Source organism: Artibeus jamaicensis, unplaced genomic scaffold, assembly GCF_021234435.1.
Source record: "Artibeus jamaicensis isolate MK-2021 breed Jamaican fruit bat unplaced genomic scaffold, CSHL_Jam_final contig_924, whole genome shotgun sequence".
NCBI lineage: Eukaryota > Metazoa > Chordata > Mammalia > Chiroptera > Phyllostomidae > Artibeus > Artibeus jamaicensis.
Genome location: NW_026522015.1, coordinates 1,033,992 through 1,061,310, shown reverse-complemented (window position 1 = coordinate 1,061,310; position 27,319 = coordinate 1,033,992). Strand labels below are relative to the sequence as shown.

The 27,319-nt window shown below is 42.0% G+C and overlaps 1 long non-coding RNA gene across 2 annotated transcripts in view; it reads right to left on the bottom strand.

Annotated features, from left to right (window-relative positions):
- Positions 1 to 1,564: 1,564 nt before the first annotated feature.
- LOC119054792 (uncharacterized) overlaps positions 1,565 to 27,319 on the bottom strand; it is a 30,043-nt gene continuing 4,288 nt past the window's right edge. Inside the window, exons 3-4 of one of the 2 annotated variants that reach the window (XR_005083571.2) lie at positions 8,153 to 8,235; positions 1,565 to 1,939 (exon numbers count right to left, since the gene is read on the bottom strand). This is a non-coding gene — a long non-coding RNA (uncharacterized LOC119054792). The remainder of the gene's footprint in view (positions 1,940 to 8,152; positions 8,236 to 27,319) is intronic. The other variant, XR_005083576.2, reaches the window with a different exon arrangement.

Here is a 27,319-nt window from a genome sequence, read left to right as displayed (position 1 = left end):
ATTTGAAAATACCAACAAATGTGACAAACATAATCTAGAATTACCAAGAAGAAGTGAGAGAATTCAAGGTACCTATACCAACCAAACACATTACTAGTAATATTACAGAAATTAAAAGGAAGCAAAGGGAATATTACAAATAAATTATGTCGACAAACTAGGTTATGTGGGGGGTGTGGCTCCACTAGCAGAGCTCCCCCAGGGCAATCACAGATGAGAATAAATCTACCAAGACATGATCTGCTTGGGGAGGAAAGGTGACCAGTCTCTCAGAGTAGAAAGATCCTGAACATTTCCTTTCCTGCATTTTTACTGAGTTCAACTCATACAGAGATATACACTATGCACATAAAACTCATCAACCAATGTCCGAAAAGCTACAGTCATGAAAAAACAACATCATTTACAGATAATAGTTGGAGAAATACAGAAATTGTCTCTGGTCAGGATTGGCTTTAGCTCAAATGTGTTTCATAGCAACAGGTCAGAGCAAGCCTCAAAGGAAACAAGGTATATTCTTCCTCCGGCCAGATTTTCCCCCAGGAGCCATCTTTTCCAGTATAAGGTCACAGCTGCCTCTGGCATAGTTCCCAGGCTGAGTCAGGTGGGGAGAGCAAAGCAGCTGAGAGACTAGGAGACTTTTATAGAAATACTGAGGACTCAGGCTATGACAAAGCCATGGGGTGAGGATCTTTATGCCCCTTCTCTGAAGACCTCTAAGTCCTTCACTGATGGCCCATCATGACTGTGCCTGTCTTAGGTTGCCCCTCTCTTTTTGAGCAGTCTTACCCATCATCGGCTAACCAGTCAACCACTTAGGCCAAGCAGGGGGAAATGAGGGAGGCAGGGGCTGTGCTCCTGCCAGGAGGAAATGTTCTCACTCCTTAGTGGCTCATGTCCCCAACTCCTTTTCACTCAGCTCTAGCCGTGGGACCCTTTCATCTGTTAATGAGGCTACAGTCCCTGAAACCAGGCAGAACAGCTCCCAACAAGGTAACTTACATGAAATGAATTCTTAGAATGACACAAATTACCAAAATGGACTCACAAATAAACAAATAATCTGAATATATATGTATGTAAAGGAAATTTAAACAGTAATTAAAAATCTTCTCACAAAGAAAATTACTGACTTAGATGGTTTCATTGGAGAAACTATCAAAAGTTTAGAGAAGGAATAATGGCCCTGGCTGGTGTGTCTCAGTGATTGTGTGCTGGGCTGTGAATCAAAGTGTTGTCAGTTTGATTACCAGTCCAGGGCACATGCCTGGGTTGTGGCAAGGTCCCCTCTTGGGGGCATGCAAGAGGCAGCCACTCATTGATGTTTCTCTCCCTCCTTTTCTCTCTCCCCTCCCTTCTCTAAAACAAATAAATAAAATTAAAAAACAAACTAAAAATAAAAAAGGAATAATGTTGATCCTTCAGAAGAAAGATTCATTCAGAAAACAGAAGAGTTGGGAACACTTCACAAAGAGTTTAATGAGGACATTACTCTGCTATCAAAGCCAAACATACAATATGAAAAATACAGACCACTAGGTGCAAAAGTCCTACAAAAGTATTAGCAAATCAAAACCACAAACACACATAATAGATTATATAACACGACCAACTGCCATTTATCCCCAAAGTAAACAGTTGGTTTAACATATAAAAATTAATTAATGTAAAATACAATATTAATTGGATATAAGAAAAAAACCACATGATTCTCTCAACAGAGGCATTAAAAGCATTTGTAAAGTCCAATGCTCATTCATTATAAAAACTTTCAACACACTAGGAATAAAATGGAACTTCCTCAGCCTCATAAAGGGCACCTACAGCTGTCCCATACTTTATGCTGAAAGACTGAGTGCTTTTCCTCAAGGACCAGGAACAAGATGATGGCTTCTGCTCCTGCCACTTCTATTCAACATTGTATTGAAGGCTCGAGACACTGCAACCAGAGAAAAACAAAATTAAACCTTTCCAGATAATTGAAAAACAAAAGGTAAAACAGTCTTCATGTATACATGACCTGATCCTGTATGTAGAAATTTTCATGGAATCCATATACACACAAACCAAAACTAGACCTGATAAGCAGGTTTACCAAGTGCACAAGATACAAGTTCAGTATACAAAATACCAATTGCATTTCTAGACACTAGCAAGGAAAAATCTGAATATTAAAGTAAGAAAACATTTGCATTAAAAATAAAACAAATATGATTAAAATAATTAGTAATTAATTTAACAAAAGAACAAAACATGTATGTGGAAAACTAAAAAACAATGCAAAGAAAAACTGAAGGATATCTAAATAAATGTAGAGTCCATGTTCATGGATTAGCAGATTCAATGTTTCCATGATCCCATCCAACCCACATTGATCTATAAATACAATGCAGCAGGATTTGTGGCCAAAAATTAGCAAATAACATTAAATTTACATGAAAACAAAAAATACCTACAATAGCCTAAATAATTTTGGAAAAGACTAAAGTTGGAAGACTGTTATGGTCACCCTGTGTAAGTGGTGGGTGGGGGACTGTCACCCAAAGTCTGACTTGGATGCACAAGCTGATGTTGCCACATGCTGAGGAGGATGTGAATGGGTTGGTTACTTACACCAGTGACATTTCTGGGGACAGTAGTGCAGGCCGCTCAACAAGGCCTTATAGCATCTGATTTCAAAGCTTATATAAAAATAAATAACAGTAATGATGCCAGTGTGGTAGTAGTGCAAAGAGAGCATGCAGGTCAAAGAGGATTGAGTCAAGAAATAAATAAACCCTTAAATGTCAGGTCAACTGGCTTTCGACAAATGAGCTGAGTCAATTTCATGGGGAAAGTTTAGTCTTTTCAACAAATGATGCTGTGACAACTAGATATTCAAAGGCAATAAAATTTTGTGTACATCCATATACAAAAATTACTTTAAAATGATCCAAAAACTTAAATGGAAAATCTGTATAAAAACTTCTAGAAGAAAATGCCACAGAAAATTTTCATGATACTGGTCAGGTAAAGTTCTTAGATATAACCTGAAGCACATTATCCAGAAAATAATACATTTTCATAAACTGAACACTTTCAAAATTAAAAAGTTGTACTTCAAAAGTCTTTATGAAGAAAATGAGGGATTTCTGTCAAGATGGAGGCATAGGTGGAAGCACTGTGCCTCCTCGTACAAACAAGTTTAAAAACAACAAAGTTTTAGCAACAAAAACGCAGCCAAACCACAGAAAATTGAACTATACAGAAGTCTGACAACAAGGAACACTTCAGCCAAACCAGTAAGGGGGGCAGAGTCAGCAGCAGAGTGGGGTCGGGCAGGAAAGATCCACTGGACTGACCTGGGTGCATGCTCCAGGCACCCTGGCAGCTGTAGGCAGATCCCAGGTGTGGAGTAGCAGGTGGACCCACTGTGGGCACAAGGCGGTGGACTCACTGAGGGCAACCATGGTCACACATTTGCGTGCAGATAAACCAGTGAAGGAGCAAACAGTGAGACAGACCACGCAGTCCCCAGTGGCAGGAAGTGGCAGAAGGGACTGCTATTGTCCCTCTCTGACCCTGCCCCCACATACAGCATCACAACCCAGCAACCTGGGTGGCCCTGCCCTGGTGAACAACTAAGGCTCCTCTCCTCACACCTAACAGGCACAAACAGATCAAAACATGGCTCAAGAAAAACTCAGAGCCCCAGAGCCAATAAATCTAAGCAATGAAGAAATAGCCAAACTTTCAGATGCACAGTTCAAAACACTGGTGATCAGGATGCTCACAGAACTGGTTGATTTTAGTCACAAATTAGAGGAACATATGAAGGCTAAACTAATTGAAATGAATGGAAATACACAGGAAACCAATAGTAATGGAAAGGAAACTGGGACTCAAGTCAAAAGAGTGGACCAGAATAAAGAAAAAAATGACCAAACAGGAAAGGATGACGAAACAAGAATTCAAAAAAATGAGGAGAGGCTTAGGAACCTTCAGGACATCTTTAAACATTCCAACATCTGAATTATAGGGGTACCAGAAGGGGAAGGAGAACAACCATGAGTGGAAAACTTATTTGAACATATAATAAAGGAGAATTTCCCCAATCTGGCAAAGGAAAGACTTCCAGGAAATCCAGGAAGCTCAGAGAGTCCCAAAGAAGTTGGACCCAAGAAGGAACACACCAAGGCACATCATAATTGCATTAGCCAAGATTAAAATGAAGGAGAGAAATCTAGAAGCAGCGAGAGATGAGGGGACAGTCACCTACAAAGGAGTCCCCATCAGACTGTCAGCTGATTTCTCAAAAGAGACCTTACAGGCAAGAAGGGGCTGGAAAGAAGTATTCCAAGTCATGAAATCCAAAGACATACATCCAAGATTGCTCTATCCAGCAAAGCTTTCATTTAGAATGGAAGGACAGATAAAGTGCTTCTCAGATAAGATCAAATTCAAGGAGCTCATCATCATCAAGCCTTTATTATATGAAATGTTAAAGGGACTTATCTAAGAAAAGAAGAAAATAGGATGAACAGTGAAAGGACAGCGAACTCACAGTTATTAACAACCACACCTAAAACGAACGCAAACTAAGAGGAAAGCTACATCAGGAGCAGAACCACAGAAATGAAGATCACATGGAGGGTTAGCAAAAGGGGAGTGTGAGAAGGAGAAGGGGAGAGAATGTACAGAAAATAAGTAGCATAGATGGTAGGTAGAAAATAGATAGGGGGAGGGGAAATATAGTAGGGGAAATATAGAATCTAAAGAACTTGAGACACGTGGTCATAAACTAAAGGGGGGGAATGGTGGGGGAGGGGTGTGCAGGGTGGAGGGGAATGAAGGGGGGAAGAGAACAACTGTAATGGCATAATCAATAAAATATATTTTTAAAAAATGAAAAAAATGTGTAGAGAAGAAAAAAAGAAAATGAAAAGATGGGAGATGGAAGAAAATATTTTCATACCATGCTTGATAATGGACCTTTATCTAGAGTGCACAAATAACTCTTTCAACTCAATAAGCACAAAAACAGTGCTCATTAGTCAAATGGACATGCAAATTAAAATCCCAAGGAGATGCCTCTTGACACCTGCTGGAGTGTCTCTAATCAAAACAGCAGCCAATACCAAGTGTTGGTGAGTATAGGTAAAATGGTTTAGCTATTTTGAAGAATGAAGTACAATTATTTAAAAAGTTAGAGTATGTTACTCATGACTCAGCAAATCCTCTCCTGAGAATCTAAGGAAAAAATATGTCCCCACAAAGACAAGTACATAAATGTTCACAGCAAGATTACTCAAAATAGCCAGAAACTGGAAACAATCCAAATGTCCAGCAACTTTTGAAAACAAAATGATGTATATCCACATAATGGAACAGTATTTAGCCATACAGAGGAACAAGCTACTGATGCACGCTACAACATGATGACCCTCAAAAACTTTATGCAAAGTAAAAGAAGCCACATGTAAAAAATGACAGATTGTATGGTTATGTTTTTGTTAGCTGCCTAAAGGATCAAAATTTCAAGACGGAAAGGAGATCAGTGGTTTACTTAGGACTGGATGTAGGAGTGGGATTCACTGCAACTCAGTGTATGTTTTAATATGATAAAATTGCTCTAAAAATCTATTGTAATGCTGGTGGAAAACTATAACTGATAAAAATCATACAGTTGCTCATTTTCAGTAGATGACCTTCATGGTATGTAAATTACATCTCATTAAAGCTATATTTAAAAAAGAAGGGTTAGCTAGTATCTTGAACTGTGATAGCTTTCTCCCTTATTTTCATTTTCATAGATGTTTACTGTGTGCCAGGCACTGTACTAGGTGCTTAAGGAAGCAAGAGAGGAAAAAGGAAGCAGGCCCCAGGTGCCCTCTTACGTGTAGGGCCCAATCAGAGCTGTATCAGGACAGAGAAGCTTGAACATCTGCTGCTGAAAGACAGTTTTATATGTAGCCACTGGCCTATGAGAATTAAGAATAAAATCTTTTTGCCCTGGCTAGTGTAGCTCAGTGGATTGAGCACGGGCCTGCAAACCACACGATCACGGTTTGATTCCCAGGGTACATGCCTGGGTTGCACACTAGTTTCCAGCAGGGGACTCATGAGAGGCAACAATGCATTGATATTTTTCTCTTTCTCTCCTTCCCTTCCCCTCTAAAGATAAATAAATAAAATCTTTTAAAAAAAGAATAAAATCTTTTCTAGACACATTTTTACAATAATAATTTTTCCTTTTAATTGTTTCTTAAATTGAGCATTCGGACAAAAAATAATACAACGCAATATTATACACAATATAATACAATAAAGAAAGCCATTCTGAACACTCTTCTGGCCACTACTAATCTGCATTTTGTCTTAGCAACTCCCCAGGGGAACACAGTGAAAGTATTTTTTGTTCTTGTTTACTATGAGGAATGAAACAGTAATATCTCCACCATTAAGTGGTGGTAAAAGTCACCAGCAGGAAGACAATGGATTGCTTGTTGAGAATGAGAGGTATTTCTCATGTTATCTTAATTAGTAATTCAGAAATAATTAAGAAAATACATTAGTGCTGAGAAATTAGTACTGAAGACAGTGCATACAACCCAGGAAGACTGACAGGGTTGTGGGACAGGCTCCAAAGACCAGGCAAAGGGAGAGGATGCACTTCCCACCACTGCCAGGAGCCAGGGGCGTAGGTGGGAGATGGGGAGAATCCTTCTGAACTTGTGAGAGGAGACCAGGATTCCAGAGATGCAGTGCTAAGAACAGAGAAAAGTAAGATGCACAATGGCTTGAGAGGGATTTGGCACACAGCATTTTCAGAAAAACTAAGAGAACACAAGGGAAGTGACAAATGGAGAGGCTGGACAATGGGTAAGTGTGGTCACACAAGTGTGTTCTGCCAGGCTAAGGATTCGTGACTTTTTAAATCCTTGATGCTACTGAAGGCTTTTGGGCAGGGCCATTATGTGATCAATTTTTATTTTTATTGATGTTAAAAAAGCTGTATATTTATCAGCTATGAGGGGAGACTCTTGCACTAGAGCGAGGGTTCAAATCCTAACTCCATCTCTTATTCTTGTGTGAGGTGGGACAAATTACTTCGTCTCTCTTCCCTCAATATGCTCATCTCTGAAATAGGGAAATGAGACCTGACGTCAGGGTGGTGATGAGGACCACTTAGAACAATGCAATTGTTATTTATTTTTAACACTGCACTCTGGCAGCTGCTTGTGAGAAGGCAATGAAGGTAGGGAGACAGGCTGTTGCAGAAACTGAAGCAAGAAAGGCTGAACTGAAGTTCAAAATGCAATTAAACTAAATGGTAAACGCATGATCGCACTCATATGTGGAACTGAATGAACAAAATGAAACATAAGCAAAATAGAGATGGAGCCATAGGCAGAGAGCAGGCTGACCACTGTGGCAGTAGGAGTTGTGGAGCTGGGTGGGAAGGTGGAGGGATTGAGCAAGAAAAGAACAAAACAGAACTCATGGGCATAGGCAACAGTATGGTGATTGCCAGAGTGTGGGGTGGGTGGAGATGGAGGAAGGTACAGGAGGATAAATGATGGTGGAAGGAGACTGGACTTGGGGTGGTGACACACAGCACAGTGTACAGCAGATGTTTGTGGAATTGTGCACTTGAGACTTGTATGATTTTGTTAACCAGGTCACCCCAATAAATTAAACAAAAAGGAAAAAAGACATTAAGTGACTCCACCTGAATGGGACAAAGGAGGCAGAAATAAAGAGGATCAAAAAAGTTTGGTTAATAATAAGATATGAGTGAAAAATGGGTGGAGTTACCAATGAGGCTCTGGTTTCTGACTTGGGAAATTCTCAGACATGGAAAAACCTGAAGGAGGGTCAGTTTAAGGGGGGTCAGGTAAGAGCACATCAAGTCTTTGTCTACCTGTCCTCTGAGATGCATACCACAAGACTCAGTGTCTCTGACACTCTATTCCATTTATTTTTATATCTCTGTCACCACTGACCTCATATCAAGACCATTTCTCAGTTATTTTCATATCTGAAATGCCTGGTACATTAAATATTTGGTAAGTGTTTTGAGAAGAAGAGGTAAAGAAGGAGAGAGAGAGAAAGAGTGGGCTGAGCTTTTGAATAATGGCCAAAAACACAAATGATAATCAAATGTTCTTACCTACTTCAGATTCAACTGACTACCAGAGAGACCAGCAGGCATAGGTGCCACTCTCTCTGAAGCACCCTGAACTATCAGGAGTCCTGGAAGAGATGAAATTCAGATGTTGGGAATGAGGTCACTATTTTGGTAGCTTCTATGCAAGGTTAATCACAGTCAAATGATGTTAATATTTTATATTTAAAACCCTCTTAGCAAAAGGAGGTACTTTGAAAGTCTTTCAATGAAAATATGTTTTATTAATAAACTATGAATCTGTGCTGTAGGGACAGATTCCAGGAATATTGGGACAATGTGTGCCAGCATTTTAACCACCTGAAGCATAGCAGGTACTAGACCACCAGGAAATGAACAAATCCATTTTTAACTATTTTTATCCTCAATATTCAGAATGTATGTCCTCAAGCATGTCTAGAATTTCTTCAGGTTGTTCCACATCACTGATATTTTTGGTAAATAACATGGTTTAGGGGTGGAAAGGTCTTCACTCAACCCTTTTGGCATCTGTTCATCCCCTCATCATGACAGAAGCTCATTGGAAGGATAAGGCCTGTCCATCTTCCCTGCTGTCTCTGTTCTCATTACTGTCAGTGTTTCCTCTCCTAGTCATAGTGTATGCAAGGGCAATGAGCAAAACGCATGACATGCTACACTTACAATGACTTTGCAATTTTCAACTGTTCTAGTAAAAAAAACAGTTAATAAACAAGAAACCTAGGGAAACAGTTCTTATTCTGGCACCCCTATGATTTGGATGTTGGAATGTTTTAAGTTATCCTGGAGGTTTCTAAGCATCTCCTCATTTTTTTTTGAGTTCTTCTTTCTTCATTCTGTTCCAGTTGAATGTTTATTTCTTCCTTCTGCTCCAAACCGTTGATCTGAGTCCTGGTTTCCTTCCCTTCACTGTTGGTTCCCTGTACATTTTCCTTTGTTTCACTTTGCAAAGCCTTCACTTTTTCCACTATTTTCAGACCATACTCAACCAGTTCTGTGAGCATGCTGATTGCCAGTGTTTTGAACTGCATATCTGATAGGTTGGCTATTTCTTCATCACTTAGTTGTACTTTTTATAGAGTTTTGATATGTTCTTTCATTTGGGCCGTATTTTTTTCTAGGTGTGTCTGTTACCTAATGTGGGGCAGAGCCTTAGGTATTCTCCAGGATGGGGCAACCTACATGGCTTTGTATGTGGGAGAGGGGTCTAGGAGGAAGCAATGCCACTTGCTCAGCTCTCAGCTGGCTTTCAGTCACTTTCCCTATTACCCAAAATAAAATCGGGCCCTTTTAGTGCTGCTTCCTGGGTGGGTGGGTTTGTGTACATTCTAGGACCCTGTGGGTCTCTCCAGTGAACTCTCCTGTGAGTCTGGGAGTTTCTCCACAGGTTTTCTCATTCAGAGGTTTTGAAGCTTTTTTTCCCCTAGCTGGAATCCTGGGTTCTGCAGTCTGTCTTTCTCCCCAGTTTTTCTTCCCAATTTATCCACATGCAAATGTAGGACTGCTTAGTCCACTGGTTGCCACCTCACTTACCCACGTTCTCCAGCTGCTGCTTTGCTGTGGGTCCTCCCTGCTCCAGATGCCCATCTGCACCTCTTGTACCAGTATGGATGAATGTTTCTTTAACTCCTTGGTTTCGGACTCCCAGAGAGTTCTACTTTCTGGTGGCTCTAGTTGTTTTTGTTTTTAAATTTGTTATTGTACTTCTTTTGGTTGTGTTAGGAGGCACAGTGTATCTACTGACACCTCCATCTTGGCTGGAAGTCCTCAAAACTCCACCACTGTTTCCAAGGTGGCCCAAGCTGCCTTCTGGACTTTAATTGAAATCCAAGTAAAAACCTCACAAACATTCTGTGACAGATTGTGGAGATGAGCAGTCACAGTTTCTGTGTGTGGTGGTGTAGCTCCTATCTTCCCAGTGTGATGTAGCCTCTTCCTAGGACTCAGATCTGTTGAATTGGACATTTGACAGCGGCATGGAGAAGATGATGACCAAAGTTCTCTTAACAAACTTAGAGACTGGAGAGCCAAGTGGTTCTGGTCATCCTTGACCCTGCCTGTCTCAGACCAACTTCATGATACTCCCATCATGCAGCACCAGGCTGGGTGAAAGCTGGCTGTTCACAGGCAACACTGCTCGGCACACAGCAGGAGTGAGATAAATTGTTCATAAAACCCAAATAAATAATGCTGAAATTAGCTGGATAGTCCATCTAAATAGTTTGTGACTCAGCTCTCCTGCCTAAAACTGCTTAATGGCAGCACATGTTGGCTTTTTTAGTTTATAAAGTAACTGAGAAACAACCCTTAAGTCTATGAAAATTGAGAGGAAGGTCTTGAAGTTCTTTCAGAGAATATCTAAACTTCCTCTTGATTTCCAAAAATCCAGTTAACCCCCAGTCTCCTATGATCTCAGGTCCAGGACTCAGCCTGTCCCATCCTTCTATGCCGGGCCAGAGTCCTGGGGCTGAATAAGCCTCCCCTGGAGTTAGCTCTGGACAAACATTCCGGACGCACTGTAATGCCTCGTGGCTGATGCCCTTCTACCCTCCCCCCGTCAACACATATCATTCAACTCTGTGTCTTCGTGCTCTGCTCACCAAAATCCTACCAGTGACAGAAAGTGATTTAGTGTCCTTTGATGATGCCACCAAATTCTCCAAAATCTAAGATTCCAACATGTTGATTTTCTTTATTTTCCTACCCCTCTGATTGTTCCCTCAATGTCACCGTTCCTAATTTTTTTCTTGTTTTTCCCAGTGGGTGCTGGAGTGGGGTGTGATGTGGGTCAATATCCATCCAACCATCAGTTGGGTAATTCAGCTGTTTGAAGAATGTGCTCCAAGTCCACATGCTCACTTATTTATTAAATGTTTGTCAAGTTCTTGCGAAGTGTCAATGTGGAGTAAATGGAGTCAGTCAGGCTCCCTCCCCCAGGTGCCTGGACAACTAAAGGAAGCAGTATTGCCATATCCTTGAGCATAGCCCACATTCACAGAATCACACTGTGTTATACAATAGCTTGGTACTCTGCCAGCTTTGTGAGTATTTAGTAAATAAAGAATTTGAGACTCCTTGAGATCATGGCACACAGATTTCAGCACCATGTATGCCCCACCCTTGGATAAAGGTCTGTCAGTCATTCCAAGGGCTCCAGGAATTTTCTTCTGACTGTCCGAATCCCTAGCGAACCTGTCCAGCCTTGGCAGCTGCAACACAAATGGCCCGTGGGCAGGCTTCCTCTCAGTATGGTATGGAGAAGCAGTAGGTCCCCGCGGGGGTGGTCTGGAAGGGTGGTTGGTCGCCAGTATGTGGTATCCAGTGGTGACTCTCCTGGCAGCATGGGCTCCTCCCTAGAACTAACCTGAGGTTAGTGGCACAACTGACACAGTAGAGAAGGCCCCATGGGTGGTGGGGGGACCCTAGAAAAACCAAGCGCCTGGGCGGCCGTGGTCTGGGTGTTTCTCTCAGCTCTGCTGCACTTTGCGACCCGGTGAAGTTACCTGAACACAAAAGCAGAAAAAAGCCTTGAAGGCTCAAATCTGCACCCTGGAGGAAGACCTCTGAACTGCAGGGCTGCGGAGATCCCCCCACCCTATTTGTAGTGAACTATTCCGGAGAGGGGAATTACGTCTTCTATACCCCCTTCCCCTTCCCCCCTCCACAAAGATGTGGAACACAGTTGCCGAGAGCAACTGGACCAGAGGACTGTGGCCTCTGTTGAGTGCTGTGGCAGCAGCGGCAGCAGCACTGGTGCCCGGAAAGCTCTGCTCGGAGCATGCTGATTGGAGCAGACGACAGAAGAAGCTGTGGCATCGGAGTAGGCAGTGGCCAGAGCGACAAAATTGGCAGTGGTGGGGCAGTGGAGGAAACACAGCAGCAGCTCGGAAGGACTGTGCTTTAAGCTCACTACGTCTCACAGTTAAAGAGCGACCCCGTGTGGTTGCGAGCTAAACAATGTTTCTTGCAGCCCCGGGCTGGGGCGGGGGGCGGGAGGCGGGGCGCTGAAGAAAAAACCTAGGCGGGTGCCCAGAGAAGAGCTCTCTCTGTGTCTGGAGGACCATATGGTTGTGTCAACCTCCCTAGAAGAGGGAGGAAATATCTTTTGACAATTTTAAATAGGGGGGAGGGCCAAAGAACCCATCTACAGGGAATGGGCGGGGCCCAGAAAAGGTGAAGGCCCTGTGACTTTTCCTGGGTATTGGGCGATTGTCCCTCTGTGAGTATACTGTTCAGGTGTCCCCCATTCCCGAGTATATCCTGGTCCCCTGTGGGGATCTGTTTAGGCTCTGAGGGGCCTTGCTGAGCAACCCCTCTGTTCAGTTGCCATCCTCACTAAGGGTGATGGCAGTTAAACAGACACAATCCGGCTTAACAGTGAAGTAGGTCAGAGTAGCCAGTGTGCAGAACTGCACATGCTGTGGCTCATGACGGCAACTGAAGCACCACCCCTGACTACTTGCACAAATAGTTGGGTGGTGTACTGAGGGCTAACCTTGTGGATCTCTACATGACATGCAAATAAATGAATGGTTATACACAGGCCATTACAGAGACAAACCTTATGGCAAGACCTCTGGGAGTTAGGCCACCAGAAACAAATCACTGTATATCATGTGACCAGGCATGCACCCACTGAACCCCTAGGAATGATGAGGCTGACACGATAGCCAAGGTGTGCTGGCTGGAAACGGTGCCTACTGGCTCGTCAGGAAGAGACATTGCCCAGTGGCAACAACGCTGCCTCTTACATGCTGGGCAGAAGACCATGTGGTCTACTATAAAAACTTGGGGGTTACCTGTCACCTTAGCAGAGGTATAAGAAACTTTTGAGACCTGTGTTGTGTACCTGTGAGAGCATCCCCAGAGGCCTGTGGTGACTACTGTATAGGTTGACATAATCAGACTCATGCTTAGTTCAATAAGTATACTATCACATGTGTGGATATGGCTACTGGTCTGCTAGCAGCATACCCCACACAGCATTCAGATGAGAAAGAGGTAATTGCTGCTTATGGACTGTTCTCCAGACTCTAAATGAGAGGAGTGGGGGGGGGCAGTTTCAGTGGAAGCCTGACTCCACCAGACGGCAGCTCCAGTTCAGTTGCAGGTACAGACTAAGGACGCTTTGCTGAAACTAAGCATGGGAAATCAGGGAAATATTCTCTTGCCTGTACCTGAGGGCCTGGAGTGGAGGTTAGCCATGGCCCTCAGAAATAAAAGACCCCACATGCATCGGATGAATTTTGTTGCCCCTTGGGGACAAGGGGTGGAAAGGAACTTGCAAATAGTGCCCTAGGTACTTGGATATTTGCACCCAGGATGCCCCCTCTGCCAGCCACAGTCTTATTGGCTGACCAGAAACTTGCTTGTATCTTGCTTGAGGGCCATGATCTGCCATTGTTGGTGCCTGTAACTGCTTTGTCTTTTTACCCTTAGGGTGCAAAGTAACACCTTAGTGGACTGGGTTCATACCTATGCCTCAGTGTCTAACCTCTCCGTGTTCTGGGTCTGCACCGCAATCCCCCTGAGCATGTATGCCGGCCTCCCATGATGCATCTCTCCTGCTTCTGTCTCAAACTGGACTTGGCTTCAGAAGCAGTGGAACAGTGAACATCCCATGTGGAACACGACCTGGCCTGACATCTATGCTGGGGCAGAGCAGTGGTGTGACCAGCCCTGGCCATTGAGGGGCTGCTGCAGGTGGGATGGCTCAGGGTTGGCTCACAGCTGGGACTGCTGAGTTGACTGGGCCAGCCCCCCTCAGTAATAAAAGCCTCAAGGAACAGGCCCAAGTGGGTTGAACTCCTGTGAGTCTGTGTCAGAGACATGCTCTTGGGCTTTGCTGGGAGGCACTGAATAATGCATGGGCTGCTTTTCCCACTGGGCCCTCTGGGTGTGTGGCTCACATGGGCAGCCTTACTTGCACAGGAATTGGACTGGACATTTGATATAGGGGTGGACTTATTTGTTTTTTGCTGCTGCAACTTATACTGCTGCTGGGGCAGCTGGGTACAGGGCTCTGACCTCACCAGGGACCTTCACAGAAGATACCCTTGCATAGATTGTATGGTGAGGAACCCTGATGGAGTGGATTATAGGGTAAAGAAAGTCGGTCAGACTCCCTCACCTGGCTGTCTGGGCAACTAAGATATACAGTATTCCCATAGCCGTGAGAAGGCTGCATGTGCAGAATCACACTCTGTTATACAATATCTTCGCACCATAATGGCTTTGTGTGCATGTTATATATAAGGGAGTTGTGACTCTGCTGGCACAATATGTGTCTTGCAGCAGCATGGATCGCCCCACCCTCCACTTCAATAAAGGCATGTCAGGCATTCCAACAGCTCCATGAATTTTATTCCTGCTGCCCGAATCACTAATGGACTTGTCTGGCCTTGCAAGGCTACAACACAGTCAGTTACTGTGCCACATTCACTAAGACTTAGCGCTCTTGGAACATTTCTCAAGACCCCCTGAAACACACTACAGAGGGCTCCCCTTTTTCAGAACTCTAGGCCTGAGAGATGGAAACCCACACTGTGCTTTATTTTCCACATTATGAACACCAGCCTTGATTTCCTCCCTCACAGTGCCATGAAACCTAGCATTTAACGCCTGCCACCTGATCTAGGAAGGTCCTCATCCTGCCAAGGGAGACCAGGAGGATGCTTCTTGTCTCACTGATCTCCTACTTCCTTTTCTCCAGCTTGCCTGCTCTCCTTAAACCATCTACTATACACTGATGTCAAAATGTTACCACTCTCACTTTTTTCCCCTGTGGCTCCCCACACTGATGATGGATACCTATTATATGTTCCCTGTGCCTCTGCTTGGCTTTCAAAACCCTCCATGCCTTCACTAACACTTGTCTTCTACATCCTTCAGAGGAGTCTCCCAGTCTCCTCACTGTTCCAGCCTGCCCTCCCACTGCCCCTCTACACTCTGCTGGCCCTGTTACAGCCTCCTTCTCCAGGAGCTCCTGCCCCTCCCTGTTTGCTTCTACATCTCCCCCTTCCTCAGGGCACAGCTCAGGCCCCACCCTCCCAACTAAGCCTCCTCTACCAATTCACTCCTCTGCCTGTACCTATTCAGCTCTCTCAATTCATTTAGTGTAATCGTGGTATCATTTAGCCCTTCCTTTCCCCATCAACGGTTAAGCTCTCTATCCACCTTTTTCTGTGTCCTGAATCTATGCCAGGGACTCAACACAAGTGCATGAAGCAAATGGAGAAGAGACTCTGATGAACTAGTTCAGGAAAATCCAGAAATTCCAATCCTAGGGTCAAAATGGATTGAAATCTGAAATTAAATTAAAAAAGAAAATATAGATTTACTTTTGTGACATTAAAGTGAGAAAAGTCTTAAACAAGTCTCCAAAGTATGCAAAATATACTCAGCAAAAAGTTTGACTCTAGTATGTTACTTTAGACAAAGTCAGGAGACAGTTGATAGACTTGCTGAGGATATTTGCATAACAGCCATATTCACAAAGGATGAGTGTCTGGAAGACATTAGAGAAACATGAATGTCAGCAAAATATTAATACAGTAATAATTATTGTAACCCTAATATAATTTAAATAATTTAATTGTGCATATTATTTTATCTTTATATCTATGATGTTAACAAATTACTGTTCATAGTTCACGTAATGACTGACATTGGTTGCATGTCCGTTAGTGTGCACTGCCTGTCAACAGCAGGGCCAGGCACTCCCTGGGCAGCCTGGCTCTCACGTATGCTTTAACCCTCTGCTTTTTGGTCTTCTTTTTGCCTCACCTAAAAGTCATGAAGAAGCAAGTCTCTGAATGAGACACATTAATGGGTCCCAGGTGTGGGAGAGACCCTCAGCTTCCTAACAATCAAACCAGTGCTGATAGTCTCATAGAACAATGAGATGCTGCTCGAGACCACCAGGCCGCTAAATATTTAATGTTGGGTAACATTTCCCTGGAAGAATTTAGTGAAAACATGTCTGTGTATTTCATGTGACTGGCAAGCCTGGGGATTAAATGCTCAGTGGGCATGAGAGACCTATCCATCACACCCCTGCTGGTGACAACCAGGCCCAGGAAGCAGCTGAAGTGTCCTCACTGGGAAAGGGGTGAAAAAACACAGTGGATGCAGGTGGAACAGTGAACAGACAGGAGGAATGACCAAGGTGAACAGAAATGGATAGGCAAGGATGGCATCTATTTATATAAATGTAAAAACACATTAGTCACAAACAATACCCTATAGTTTCCATGGATATGTAGGCTCAAAGGGCATCCATGGGGGTGCCACAGTAGACTGAGCATCCATGGGGGTAGGAGAATGGGGAATGAAGAAGAAAAAAGAATAACAAATAACAAACATATAAAACTATACAACATGAGTGGTACAGATTAATGATGGTAGTGTAGTGTGTACTGAGAAATATGGCATAAAAAATACCAAAACTACTATTTTCTGAAAAGTAGAAAAAAACATGGAGACATGCAGAGAGTGGTCATTTCGGGATAACCTGTTGAAAGCTCTCATTTAAGTTTTGAGACTTAATTTTTCATAACCTTTCAATCTCAGAGAGTCATTTAAACTAGCCAATTAAGATAAAGATCACCCAAAGGAATTTATTTATATTTTCTCAGTGGCTGTGAAAAATGCAACATTTTTCTTCTTCAGGGACAATGAGATACATCGGCTGCCAACTGGTTCTAACTGGTTCTGGCCATTTGCACTGGTCTTGGGTGGCCTGCCCCCTCCAGGCAGTGTTCTTCTGCAAGCAAAGATGTGACGAGGATGCCACTGCATTTAAGGACACTGAGCTCAGGCATCCACACAGCACCAGGGAGCTCAGTGATGTGAGGATGAAAGGAGGCACGAGAATCTAGTTTTAGCCGAGGCATTTTCCAAACTGTATACAACCTCCAGAGACAGGCATATTTAGTGTGGTGTTGATAATCCTTTTGATTTTTAAAGACCATGATACATGGAAACATTCTAATATTATAAAAAATAAATATGAAGCATAGTGGAATGGTGCAGACAAATCACAGACTCCAACTATCCCTAAGAGAATTCTACTTTATATACATATTTTATTTATTAGGGGTATTCTCTTTAATTTCTAGACAGGCCCAGAACCAGTTACTTGTAAGAATGAACATAATTCAGCTTGTGGGATCTACGGTACTTGTGTACAAAGCATGTGTGTGTGTGTGCATGTGTGTGCACATGGGCTCCCTTCAAGGCTGTGTGTAACAGACCAGCAGACTAGGTGAACATGTTGCTTCTGACTCTTAGGAAGAGTCATAGACTATAGGAATTAATGGGTTATTGTGACACAACCAACCCAGACTATAATTTTCTAGAGCACTATCAAGAGGAAGCAAGCAAACTGCACTATGGTTGGATAAAAATAAAAATGGTAGCTTCCATTTTTTATTCTGCTATGCCTGTTATTTCAATGCCTAGAATATCAGTTTAATTCAGAATCACAAATTATTAGAACTGGAAGGGACCAAAGATATCACCCCACCCTCTCACTTGAGGCTATGAAATGAGGGCCTTGCAGGGAGGAGTTTCTTACCTACCACTACCAAGCGCATTAAGAATATACCTGGTATCCTGGCTGTTGTGGTCAGTGGATTAACACAGGCCTGCAAACTGTGGCCAGGTCTCCAGGTGGGAGTGTGTGAGAGGCAACAAATTGATGTATCTCCAAAACATTGATGTTTCCCTCCCTCTCTGTCTTTCTTCCTTCCTCTCTCTCTAAAAGTAAATAAATAAAATCTGTTTAAAAAAGAGAGAGAGAATGCAATTGTTAAAACAGGGTTCCTGCCTTGCATTTCAGAGCACTTTCTTTCATTTTGCTGAGTCTTTGCTGCTAACAAACATCACATACAGGAGCTCCAATACAGATGAATATAACAGGTGTAACACCTCCAGTGGTCAGGAGGGGATGCCAGAAGTTCATGTAAGTAACTAAATGAAATCAAAACACTGCATCTTTTAAGCAGGAAGCATGGAATTGAAAACAAACAGGAAATATAACATCATCACATTTTACATTTAAATGCAAAAAACCAATGACTGCAGAAATTAACCCCTGAATCATAGACAGCCAAACAGGTTACTTACGGCACAGACTCAGGAGACTGTGAACACTGTCTTGGTGTGCTCTTTATTAGCTAGGCAACCTCAGTAAATCATTTAACTTGCCTAAGCCTTTATTTCATCTGGAAAATGGGGGTAAAAACTACTTAATGCTAGAAATAAATAAACAAAGAAAGAGAGAGAGAAAGAAAGAAAGAAAGAAAGAAAGAAAGAAAGAAAGAAAGAAAGAAAGAAAGAAAGAAAGAAAGAAAGAAAGAAAAGAAATATGTACAATGTCTGATATTCAATACAGGGTATATGTTACCATCTAGTGGATCAGAGACCTTTAAAAATTAGTATTTCACAGAAGGAAATCAACTATTAACTCAAATGTGCTAAATAATTTTCTACTACTTTTGAGGTCCACCTTATTAAATTAATGAATGCTCTTTAATACTATCTTATGCCCTTTGCTTTCTAGAATGTGAATTTCTGCCACCTTTCTGGAATTGTCTTCATGGTCCATTACACTTTATAGTTCAAAAACAGCTTATCCATCTATTGAATGGGTTTTAGAATTTGTTAGTCTTGGGTTTGAATCCATTACCTACTTCTTATGTGACCCTGATATTCCACTTAATCTCCTCTGTCAGAGGACATTGATTGTAACTACTTTGAAGTATTATATGAGGATTAAAGTCTGGCCACAGACTTTTCAGCCAACCCAATATTATATAAGGATGAAATCATTATAAGATTTTTAGTATTTAAGACTGACTTAAAAGGTATTTATTTAAAAAAAAACAAACAGCTTTGCACAGTCCCTGGCACATGGTGGGTGACAAATCCAGAGTCAACATTATCATTCCCATCTACAGTGACTTTCCTCCAGTGGCAGCAGTGCTTGGACTGAAGCTGCCATTCTGTCTTTACCAAAGCAATTCATCCTCACAGAATTACAAGGTCTCACTTCAAACTCTCCAAAGTGTCTCTTCTGGCAGCTGCTTCTTCAGAAAGTCCATCTCCTCTCAGCACAGTCTTCACTAGATTACACTGTTGGCTGCCCAGAGCTGGGCCCCCAGGCTCACAAGGAAAGAAAGTCTGTACAGCTGGCAGCCACAAAGACCTGGTCTGAGCCAGCAGTTCCCAGAAGACCCCACACACCTGGCAGCCATGGAGCCTGTGGGAAAAGCAAGCATGGTGGGAAGTGTTGGTGGAGTTTCTGAGCCACACTCAACTTCCCTGGAACTTGTGCCTGGCCCAGCCCTGCCACAGCACTAGCAGGAGATGCTGCTGCTTCCTGGGAGGCACAGAGAGATACAGAGCAGCACAGGACTCAGAGACCTGAATCAGGCCCCCTCTGCCCACCTGGTCTGCCTTCCTCTCAGCTCCACTGTCAACCCCTCTTTTAATCCAGTCTGATGAATAAGGATTTGCGTAAGAGTCACTGGTTCCCAACTATGTTTCTTCCCAGATTAACTATGTGAGACTTCTGTTCACCAGCATCTTCTTTTAATCTTCTATGGAAAGAACACACATTATGTAATTTAGTTTTATTGACACTCTTGTGTGAGTCTTCCAAAACACACACATGATAAGTCGTTCCAAAAATATCTATTAAATGCCTACCACATTCCTAGGCTTCCCTCCAAGTGCTCTTGATACAGAGGTTTGTACCCTCATGAAGCTTGTTATAAACACTATTGACCTGCCTCATTGTGGTCTCAAAACAATACAGAAAATGGATGTTGACTTCTAGATCAAGAAATCATATGAAATTCTAATAATTCATGATAGAATATTTCCTATATTGTTGCCAGGAAACACCTAAAGGCCAGCTGAGGCAGAAATATAAGTGAAAGTTACAGTATGCTCCAATGTGCTCCCCTAGGCTGCAATGATATGGACAGCTCTTCTATCATCACTATATTAATTCTGATCTCTTGATATGTGACGAGGATTGTATGATCAGGAAAAGCCAATCAATTACATTTACTTTGGGGATCTCAAACTAATTCTCCCACCATAGTATGCTGACCAGACCAACAGGCTTATATTTCACAGGCCTCAGGAAGACTAGATATACATATATACATATTATGTTGTATTATATATGTTATAATTTACTATATATTATACATATTGCATATTATATACATATGTCAACCAGTGGTTGTGGGTGCCAATTCAATGTCAAGAGGAATCTTCAATTTGAGGTGCAACAAAGACTGAATCTTTATTCATACAAACAGTTCCATTGTGACACAGCACAGCTGTGAGAACACAGCACCCACTGTGGCACAGCTCAATAGTGGAATACTCATCTATGAAGCAGCATGGCTGTGAGGAAGAACAGCTATGAGGCAGCATGGCTGTGAGTCTGTACTGGGGTGTGGCCCTTCTCCACCTACACAGCTCTGCTTCGCTCTGGGAAGCTCCATTTGCTCTCAACCAGTTGGCTCTGCCCAGTCCAATGACATTAGTGCTTCAGCTCCAGCCAGGGAAGCAGTTTGCAGTCTTTGGTAGAAAGAGAAAACACACTTTGGTAACTAGAGGGGAGCTGACATACGTAGAAGTTCCCACCTCTGGTCCACGATGGGTCTTTCTTCATGCAAGTGAAGACTACAAATCTTCACTGTTGGATTGGTCCAAACACTATACCGACTAGTCAGAATGGGGTTACTCTAATGAGTCAGTGAAGGTACTAATAGCCATGTGACTTCATAGCTACAACTAGACAGGGGAATTCTCAGTTCTTTGGTATCAGAGAAAAAGGAAGCTGCACTAGGGACAGGGTCAGGGGGTTAGCCAGAATGAGCTATTGGCATTTCTCCCTGGTTGCAAGTCTGATGGGGTGGGTTCCTTAGAGTATGCAATTGATGCATGCCTGGGGGGGAAAAAGAGAGGAAAGGGAAAGGTGCAGGCATGGTCCTAGGAGGGACAGAGCACACAGAGACCTTCATTCTGAAGTTTTTTTTTTTAAGGGCTAGGGATTTAGAAGAGGTCTTTAGGGACCTGATGAAAAAATTCATCAGCTTCATGCTGATGTACCAAAATGAGATTTATTCCCTTAAATACATCTATCCTTGGGTGTGGTTGGCAAATGGAACCAATTGGATTTCTGCTATCTATCTCACTGATAGATGACTTAAGCTATCTACCCTCTAGTTGGGTAGGAAATGTGCAAACCATTTACTCAATTGTCCTTGGTTTAGGGAAGATAAGATTTACTAGATGGCTGTAAGCTTAACTATCTGTCTCAGTTTTCAAAACCCCCTTGAACAATGCCTGTTACTGGCAAAGAACTACAACCATAAGGAACACAAAATTCTGACTGCTTCTCTTTGGTTCCTAATATATATTCCACAAAATAGGTGATGACCTAATATAATGACCCTTAAAAACCCACAGTGTCATTGGAGCCAAGATAAGAAACACTCACAGGACTTCCGCCAAGATGGAGGTGTAGGTAGAAGCACTGCACATTCACGCACAACCAAGTTTAAAAACAACAAAGTTTTAGCAACAAAAATGCAGTCAAACTACAGAAAATTGAACTACATGGAAGTCTGACAATGAACCCTTCAGCCAAACCCGTAAGAGGGGCAGAGCCAGCAGCAGAGCAGGGTCAGGCAGGAACAATCCACCAGACTGACCTGGGTGTGCAACCCAGGTGCACCAGCAGCCGTGGGCAGGTCCCAGGTGTGGAGTAGTGGGCTGACCCGCTGGGGGCGCAAGGCGGTGGACCCACTGAGGGCTGATCGCAGTCACACCTTCGTGCGCCGATAAACCAGTGAAGGAGCCAGCAGTGAGATGGACCACACAGGCCCTAGGGGCAGGAAGCGGCAGAGGGAAACACCATTGTCCCTCTATGACCCCACTGCCCCACCCTGGTGAACAACTAAGGCTCCTCTCCTCACACCTAACAGGCACAAACAGATCAAAACATGGCTCAAGAAAAACTCAGAGCCCCAGAGCCAATAAATCTAAGCAATGAAGAAATAGCCAAACTTTCAGATGCACAGTTCAAAACACTGGTGATCAGGATGCTCACAGAACTGGTTGATTTTAGTCACAAATTAGAGGAACAAATGAAGGCTAAACTAATTGAAATGAAGGGAAATACACAGGAAACCAATAGTAATAGAAAGGAAACTAGGACTCGAATCAAAGGAGTGGACCAGAAGGAGGAAAAAAATGACCAAACAGAAAAGGATGAAGAAACAAGAATTCAAAAAAAATGAGGAGAGGCTTAGGAACCCTCAAGACATCTTTAAACATTCCAACATCCGAATTATAGGGGTACCAGGAGGGGAAGAGGAACAACCACGAGTGGAAAACTTATTTGAATAAATAATAAAGGAGAACTTCCCCAATCTAGCAAAGGAAAGACTTCCAGGAAATCCAGGAAGCTCAGAGAGTCCCAGAGAAGGTGGACCCAAGAAGGAACACACCAAGGCACATCATAATTTCATTAGCCAAGATTAAAATGAAGGAGAGAATCCTAGAAGCAGCAAGAGATAAGGGGACAGTCACCTACAAAGGAGTTCCCATCAGACTGTCAGCGGATTTCTCAAAAGAGACCATACAAGCAAGAAGGGGATGGAAAGAAGTATTCCAAGTCATGAAATCCAAAAACCTACATCTAAGATTGATCTCTCCAGCAAAGCTTTCATTTAGAATGGAAGGACAGATAAAGTGCTTCTCAGATAAGATCAAATTCAAGGAGTTCATCATCACCAAGCCCTTATTACATGAAATGTTAAAGGGACTTACCTAAGAAAAAGAAGATAAAAAAGATGAACAGTGAAAGGACAGCAAACTCACAGTTATCAACAACCACACCTAAAACAAAAGCAAACTAAGAGGACAGCTAGATCAGAAGCCAACCATAGAAGTGAAGATCTCATGGAGGGTTAGCAACAGGGGAGTGGGAGGAGGAGAAGGGGAGAGAAGGTACAGAAAATAAGTAGCATAGATGGTAGGTAGAAAATAGATGGGGGGAGGGCAAGACTAGTAGGGGAACTATAGAATCTAAAGAACTTGAGACACATGGTCATAAACTAAAGGGGGGATGGTGGGGGAGGGGGTGTGCAGGGTGGAGGGGAATGAAGGGGGGAAATAGAACAACTTTAATGGCATAGTTAATAAAATATATTTAAAAAGGGGAAATATAAAGCAAGAAAATAAACACATACACATACAAAAAAAAAAGAAACACTCACAAACCCCTTACCATGAGTGTGCCCGCATTCTTCCCAGCTTGAAGCATCCTCAGCCCTGAGTTCAAACCTCAGCCCTGGCTAGGCCTCAGTCTCAGCTTGCAGCACTTCCTGTGCTTTTCATATCGATGCCTCAGAATTTGGAGGAAAAAAAAGGAGTATGCTGGCTATCAATTGTACCCTTATGGGTGCCAGTAACTTTGCCTTCAAATGTCTGGTTTGACATTTTTTGCTATTGATTTGAGTTCTTATTTAGAGACCCATATGTTTAAAGGGCTAATAATTTCAGAGAGAAGGCAAGGTCTATTATTTCATTTCTCAGAGATCTCTGGTAATTATAGAAATCTTAGGCTAAAGGCATCAGCAATGAGAAAAATGGAATTTGTATCAGGTTTTCCATCATGGCTGTTAGATAATGTGCTGCATGTTCTATGCATTTAGAAGCCCACGTGATCACCATAAAAACCCTGCCAATAGACTTTTTTCATGCAAGAAAGTAATGATGCTTGGATGGGGGGGTGGAGTAGTTGGTCCAAACAAATAGTCTGTGCTCTTTCAGTTGCACTATTGGGCCACTTTAAATATCCTTAATGTTTATTATCTTTATAAAACACACTGTGGCATTTGTGGGCAAATTTGTGGGTTCTCCCAGACTTGTTTCCCTGCCCTGTAGAGCCTGATCGAGACAGAATGAGCAGTCCTTTAACAAGCCATGGCTAAAGGATTGCCTTGTGAGTATATCTAGTAGAAATCCCTTTCTGGACAGTCTGTCCTTAAAGAAAAGGCTAATAAAACCATATGTCATATATAATTATATAAACTTGCTTTAATAAGAAATATGGGATACATGGAGAGGGCTGAAATCTCCATAGCCTGGACTTTTGTACATCACCAAAATATTTAGTGAGGATAATGATTGAGAACTTTGTAGCAAGAACATTTATGTTCTTCTTCATAAGTCAGGTCACTTGTAGCTCTTCCTCTATTAAGAATAAACCATGAAATTTACCCCATGGAAGGAGATGGTAGCTGTGCCCAGAATATAATCATATTTTTCTGCTTCTTTTATTTATTTATTTATGTATTTACTTTCTTATTTACCTATTTACTTATTTATTTTTTATTGTTCTTCAAGTACAGTTGTCTCCATTTTCCCCCATCACTTACCCCCCAACCCATCCCGCCTCCCATCCTCAATGCTACTCCCCTTTGGCTTTGTCCATGTGTCCTTTATACATGTTCCTTGATGACCCTTCCTCTTTTCCACCCCATTATCCTCATCCCCACTCCTGTAAGTGTAACCTGATCAAGAAAATAAACAAGCAAGCAAAATTATAAATAGAGACATTGAAATAAAGAACAAATTGCTTCTTTTATTTATTTTTCAGATTTGATCAAGATATAATGGATATATAGTGTTACATGATCTTATGGGGTACAATGTATCCATAAGCAACAAAAGCAAAAATAAAGAAGTAGGATGACATAAAACTTAAAGGATTCTGCAGAACAAAGGAAACCATCAACAAAATGAAAAGGCACCCACATAATGAGAGAAAGTAATTGCAATTCATATAATAGATAAGGAATTAATATCCTAAACATATAAATAACTCATACAATTCAATGGCTAACAAACAAACAAACCTATTAAAAATAGAAGAGACCTGCCTGGTGCAGTTCAGTGGATCGAGTGACGGCCTGAGAACCAAAGTGTCACTGGTTTGATTCCTAGTCAAGGCACATGCCTGGCTCACCGGCCAAGTTCCCAGTGAGGGGTGCTCGAGCGGGAACCATGCACTGATGTTTCTCTCCCTCTGTTTCGCCCTCCCTTCCCCTCTCTAAAAATAAATATATAAAATCTAAATATATATATACAGAAGAACTGAATAGAAGTTTTTCCTAGGACAACATAACAAATGACCACAAGATAGGTGTAAATGACCGCAAAGGTGTAAAACATCCTAATCATCAGGGAATTTCAAATCAAAAACACAATGAGCTATCACCTCTTACCTGCTAAAATGTCATTTTTCTAAAAGACAAGAAATAAGAAGCATTGGTGAGTATGTGGAGAAAAAGAAACCCTTGTGTATCGTTGATGGGATTATCAATTGAGGTAAGCACTATGTAAAATAGTATGGTGGTTCTTCAAAAAATTAAAAATAGAACTGCCTTATGATTTAACAATGCCTCTGGTAGGTATATATCCAAATGAAATGAAGTTAGGATCTTGAAGAGAAATCTGCATTCTCATGATTATTGCAGCATATTTACAGTAAACAAAAATGGAAACAGCCTAAGTGCCTGTCAACAAATTAATGGACAAAAAAGACAAGGTATATGTGCAATTAAATATTACTTAGCCATGAATAAGAAGGAAATCTTGCCTTTTGTCATGACTTGGATGAATTTGAGGCATTATGCTAAGTCAAATAAATGATACAGAGAAATAAAAATGCAATAAGATTTCTTTATATCGGGCATCTAAAAAAATAGATTCATGGAAACAAAATGTACAGTGGTGTTTACCAGGGGCTAGAGGGTAAGGGAAATGGGCAAGTATTAGTCAAAGGGTACAAACTTCCAGTTAGAACATTACACGTTCTGGGGATTTAATATACAGTGGTAATTTCAGCTAACAATACTCTATTATATACTTCGCAGTTGACAAGCTCACTTTTTGAATTAATCATAAGATAGTGGGCTTGAAAGCCAGGTTTAGTTGACAAAGGAAAGGGTTCTCTAAATTTCCAAATCTCCTGTTTAAAGGTCAAAGCAAGCTAGCAAACTAGGAACAGAGAATTTTACTAGAGTTCTAGATGCAGTTAAGTGGGGAGGTAGTATCAGGGAAGTAAGCATCCGCCCTAGAGAAAGTGCCAGTTGTGTTGTTGTGAGATAAGGGGGGGGTGAGGCAAGAGGATGTACATTTCTGGTTCCCTTGCTTCTGAGGGTCTTATCCCAGAGAGGACAAAACCTCAAAAGAAAAAAAAAAACTCAAAATAGATCAAGAGAGACTCTGAGATTATCTGGTGATAGCAAGCTCTCCTAGCGTGGCCACAGTAAGAAAAACAACATGAGCTGTGGAAAGCATTTACAAAGGTGAGTCCATACCAGCACTACTTTCCCCACAGCTTCATGTATAGCAGATCCTAATGCCTCTCAGGTCTCTAAGAGGGTGAGAAGTGCTAAGGGGACCAGGGCATGCAGCACCCAGGATTTGGATGAGAAGCTTTGCTTGCCTTTGTACCCAAGGGCATAGTGTAGAGTCATTAGTATTAGGTTGAGGTCTGGGTATTGCTCCAGCCAATTCAGAGGAAGAGGCTAAATCCCAGAGCAAAGAGCTGGAAGTTTGAGAGAATGTGGAGGGTGGCAGACACTCCCATTCCTCCCATGTGCATTGATGCCACCCTGGGGACAAGACAAAGAAAAGAGAGAAACAGAAGAACAAACAAAAAAAATTACCAATAGAGAGCAAATTAACTGTAAAAGACTATTCTAAACTGAAGAAAACTATTTCATTACATATGATGTATAGTCTCTTCCTTAAGAACATGGATTTCAGAGTCAGACCTTTTGCTGCAAATTATTGTTCTGCCACTTACTCCTGTGAGGCTTGGGACAAAATGCTGCTCTGTCAAAGCCTCGATTTTCTCATCTAAAAAATGAGAACAACTTTAACAGCACAAAATAGTTTGTGAAAGTTAAATGAGATAATGGGACCAAAATGTTTGTAGTACATTACCTGCCACAAAGAATCTTTTAGTTATCATGAGTTATAAATATTATGAGAAATAAATACAATAAAATACCTATTTTCTGAAAGTGTATAAAATTGTAAGTAAAAGACAATTTCTAACTTTCTTTA